Genomic DNA, 5,548 nt, shown 5'->3' with positions numbered 1-5,548 from the left:
AAGCTACTCCTAATGCTTAATAACACTCTAATCCAAACAATTTTAACAAAAAACGCACAATTAAACTAAAATTAATGATCTTATATCTATGTTTAAACTAAAGAGAGCTAACATTCACTAAGAAATGCATTCTCTTGCATTGTTTGATGCAATGGATGCAAACTAAGCCTATTACAAACTATGTGCAAGTCCTAAGAACATGAAAAACCACAAAAACAACAACAAATTAATCTAAAATTTAAGCAAAAAGAATTCTTTTCAAAAACAAAAAAGAGAGCTATTCTACACTAAATCTCACACAAATCAGCATCAAATCCACATCTTTTTCATAGAAAACCATTAATCAAGATAATGGGCAACAAGTTATGCGTAGATTAGAGGCAAAACAATGGAAAAAGCCAAGGGATGGCTCCCTGGCAACAGTGCTAAAAATATTATGGCTCACTCTAACCCTCCTTGAAACACATCCAAAAAAAGATTACCTGGTGAACCACAACTATCGTGAGGATCTTTCCAATGGCCAAGCTCGTAACCCTTGATGTCTCCAAGCTTCCTTGAGAAGTAATTCCACCACGTCTCCCCATGAGCATTGTCACACCGCCACGTTGCACTACACGGGTCCTCGTCCCTCCTCTCACCTCACTTCACTCACACACACTCACTACCATGCATTAGGGAGAGAGATTAGAAAGAGGATTAGCAAGAGAAAGACTCAATTTCATAATGGGAGAGTCTCTTGTATTATGCGAGAAATTCACTTATATACATGGCCAAAAGTGTTCACACTCACTTAAACTGTGGTCGGCCGGGCACTTTAGGCTCATAAGAGGCCTAATCCTATTATAATGATTATTCTCATAATATATCCATGGAGTACATCACTTAGGACTTCATCCTAACTTGCTACCACATGCTCTTGAAAGCAAGAATCACCAAAATACTCCAACACACCATTACGGGCGTCCGTCCAAGTTGTAGCTTTGGACACTATTGCTTCATATCTTGAATGTATGATGACCCTTCGGTGTATCTACCATGACTCCTTGATGTAAGATAATGGCGGTAGCTCTTGTTAATCCTAGAATTTGATTATTAACACTTTCATGCCTGAGCCTTTCACCACACCAGAGCACACATTCCTACACTTTCACGGCTAGAGCCTTTCACGCCTTAGCCTTTCACGAAACACACTTTCATGACTGACACTTTCACATCGCCTGAGCCTTTCATCACGGAAACTCTTCCTACATTTTCAAGGCATCAGCTTTTCACGCCTTGCATATTCACGTACTAACTCCTACTATGCCATGAACTGACTAATAAAAGACCAATGGATTGTACATATACTAACACTCTCTTCAACCATACTAACCTATTCCCACTAACTTACTTACAAAAAAGAAAAAGAAAAAGAGAATGATATCAACCCCACCAATCATTCGACTGATCTTATGTGCCTGATACAAATATATCGGCCTGGGAGTCTGAAGCCCACGAGAACCCATCAACCACTCAAGCAAGCACAGGGCCACTGGATCCCTAGCCAGCTAGAAATAATGGCAGACACATCTTTCGCACACAAATTGAAATTGGCAGGTTTAGCGCCTACCTCCAATCCTTCCCGTGTGTTGAATCCTTGTCCTTACCTCAAGGGAGAAGCGTAGCTAGCCAATCGCACTCAAATTGCAAGACAAATAAAGAGAATTTAACAACAGATTAGTCCTAAATAAGTACCAAAATTAGTCCCAAAGCCTACTCTCCTATCCAACAGTTTTGCAATCGATTGGAGCTTAACAAGGAGTGGTAGTGTGTGTATGGTGCTCAACTAATGTAGGCACTCGCTCCCCGGCAGCAGTGCCATTGTAGAGGGGTTCTCTCTACCGTGCAATATAGTGCTCATAGAGTACTACCGATCAACAAATGTGTTAAGAAACATAATGTCAATCCGAGGACTCGACCCAATTAGTGCATGAAGGCTTATCCCATGAGGGAGAGCTCACATACACGAACCACCAAATGACGATTCAACCATTCATCACCTCAATCAATCTCTTAATCCCTTAAATCCACTACACTAATCAAGAGAACAAGCAATGCATGGCAATCTCTTAATCCCATTCAATCATTGATTAAATCTTAGCTTTCCCTAATGCCAGCAAACCCATAAGCATGCATCTACTAACCCACAAGCTTAAGCAAGCATAGAATGTAACATTCACAAACCCACAAGCTCATAGAGAGAGTCTATCCATGAATAACACATTGCCAATGAAGTGGGCAAGAGCTTGCATCAATGGAGACTACACACACACACACACTACAAGCATGCATACACAAGAGAAAGAAAGAAGCATTCAACTAAACATAGATTAATCTACTTCAATGATGCTAAAACAGATTAAGAGAAAGAAGTGGAGCTATACTCATTGGAGCTTGATGCTCATTAGAGTACAATAGAGAGAGAGTTAGAGAGTTGCCATAGCTTGAGAGCTCAAGAGCTTCACTCAATAGCTTATGAGAATGGCCAAAAACGTATCCTTTCTCTAGCTAACATCTCTTTTATAGAGATGTCACTAACCCTAACCCTAGGCCTCTTTCACACATGGGCAGACAACCCCATAAGTGAGGTTTGCTTAATACACTTAGAACTCTCATTTAGAACCCACATTGGCCTAAAACGATTTACATTGCACTTCGGCACAAAAATATGGAAAAATTATGTGCGTCTTTATGTTCCCATGGCTACAATCCCGCTCTCTCGCATTAATTGCTTCCGGCCTCCTTCCATAATCCGTGTTCCCGTGAGTGTTCCCGTGGAACAATCCATCACACCCATTCACATCCATCACACCCATTCACATCCATCACATTCATTGCATCCACATCACATGCATTCCATCCACATCTATCCTTATCACATCACATTCATTCCATCCATATCACGTCACATTCATTCCATACACATTACATCACATCCACATCTCCATATATCTCATCACATCCATTCACGTCTCATCACATTCATCCACATCCATCCATTTATTCACATCTCATCACATTCATCCACATCCATGCATTTATTCACATCTCATCACATTCATCCACATCCATCCATTCATTCACATCTCCATATATCTCTTCACATCCATTCATATCTCATCACATTCATCCACATCCATCCATTCATTCACATTCATATCTATCCACATCCATCCATTAATTCACATGCACATCTATCCACATTCATCCATCCATTCACATGCACATCTATCCACATCCATCCATTCATTCACATTAGCATCTATCAACATCAACTCATTCATTCAGATGCACATCACATTCACATCCACATCCATTTACATCGCTTTACATCTCATCACATCCACTCACATCTCCTCACATCACATCACATTTACATCTTATTACATTCACATCCACATCCACATCCACATCCACATCCACATCCACATCACATTTACATCTTATTACATTCACATCCACATCCACATCCACATCCATTTACATCTCATCTTCACATCTCATCACATCCACTCACATCTCCTCACACCACATCTCATCACATCCACTCACATTTTATCACATCACATTCACATCTTATCAAGTTCACATCCACATCCATTTACATCACATCACATCTCATCACATCCACTCACATCTCCTCACACCACATTCACATTTTATCACATCCACTCACATCTCATCACATCCACTCACATCTCCTCACACCACATTCACATTTTATCACATCACATTCACATCTCCTCACACCACATTCACATTTTATCACATCACATTCACATCTTTCAATCAGAATCCAAATGAGCTCATCAATTCTCAACCAGAATTCTAAAATCATATCAACCAGCATTCGAATTCATCCTCTGGATAGCATTTTTGCTTATAACTTCAAGGTCTTAGATCACATCACATTCACATCTTTCAATCAGAATCCAAACGAGCTCATCAATTCTCAACCAGAATTCTAAAATCATATCAACCAACATTCGAATTCATCCTCTAGATAGCATTTTTGCTGCTTAAAGAGCTGCAGATATACCCACGGTATATACGGGTAGTCATAGTCCTTGGAGCTATAAGGTAAATACCATCATATCTAGGCCTCCATCAAGTCAGGGATTCCACACAATTGGGGTACTTCCATTTGAAGACCCAATTTCCAATTGATGAATCTTCATTCTTAATATCAATTTGTATGAATTTCATCACACAATTACAATATTTTATGGATACTTCATAAATTTTTGACATTTCTTGCTTCTCGGTTGATCCACTTTAGCCAATTCACTCTGATAGGAGCTGAAAGATCCCTGTCCCCTCCACGCAATGAATTCCTGGGGGTGCTAGCAATGGAAGTATTACTTCTTGCTCCGTAGGGCAGAACCTCTCACTCGAGGCCTCGCCCATGGATATCCCAACAAGAGACTAATCCCTTGGTTCTTCCAAAACTGAACCTGGAAAAACTTCCCTCGCCCAGCAAACAAACATAGGCAATTACTCCATGATATTTTTATTCTAATGTAGTCAAGAGCCTTAACTAACCAAACTGATCCGACTGAGCTCGTAAGTCACATGGTCAAATCAAGGAAAATACTTGCACTTGGATAATAGAGTCCAACGCTTTTTTCCTCATGGCACAATTGTTGATTCTTTTCCATAGAACAAGGGTTATCCGCCGGGATTTACTTCAACTATCGTAACTTAACAGAATTGAGTCTCATTTTAGGGATCCATCAGTCCAGTCTAATCCCATCTCCCATGGGTTAGCCAATCGCCCAACCACTGTAGAGATAGGATCCATTTAGAAATTTGGTAATGTTTTGTCCCGAGTACCAGGGAAAAGAGTTCCCAGGCCCCCTAGCCGGCGCTTCAAGCAAACGTCAAGACAGTCACACCACTTAGACACCCAATATGAAATTGCCTGTTTCACAGATTCAGTTGTCTTTAAAAAAATCTTTTAATGAAACCATAGTTGTCACAGATTCAGTTGTCTTTAAAAGGATCTTTTAATGAAACCAAAGTATCACACTGATCATAATCCTCCAAAATATCCAGCTTGAATTCTAATTTCCAATCATCCCTTCATCAATGTACCTATGGCATAATTGGCAACTAGAACGCTTACCACCTGTTCACTCACAGGCCTTTTCATTAGTTCCTAGCTCATAGTACCCGGCAATATAATCACATAAGAAACTCCAGATGGACTCTCCGTTGAAGATCAGCAAGATCAACCAACAGATCCATATAAAAAAACCATGGACTCATCCGTTGAGGACTAGCAAAGGACAATCAACCAGATCCATGCCCGAGTTCAGAAAACAACTGTAACAACTTGTTCCATTTTTCTTCCTCGACACATGCGTGGGTATCTTCGCGGTGACCTAGAGCCCGAGCATCGTATGGTTAGCACGCTCTATGCTCCTTCACAAGTCACCTGACGCTTCACTCATAGGCCGCTTCCTTGGTCCCTCATCCACCGTACCGAAAGCTCTCACCATTTAAATCG

Source organism: Cibotium barometz, chromosome 37 (genome assembly GCF_041138505.1).
Source record: "Cibotium barometz isolate CiBa-2024 chromosome 37, ASM4113850v1, whole genome shotgun sequence".
NCBI lineage: Eukaryota > Viridiplantae > Streptophyta > Polypodiopsida > Cyatheales > Cibotiaceae > Cibotium > Cibotium barometz.
Note: the sequence above shows the minus strand (reverse complement) of the source record.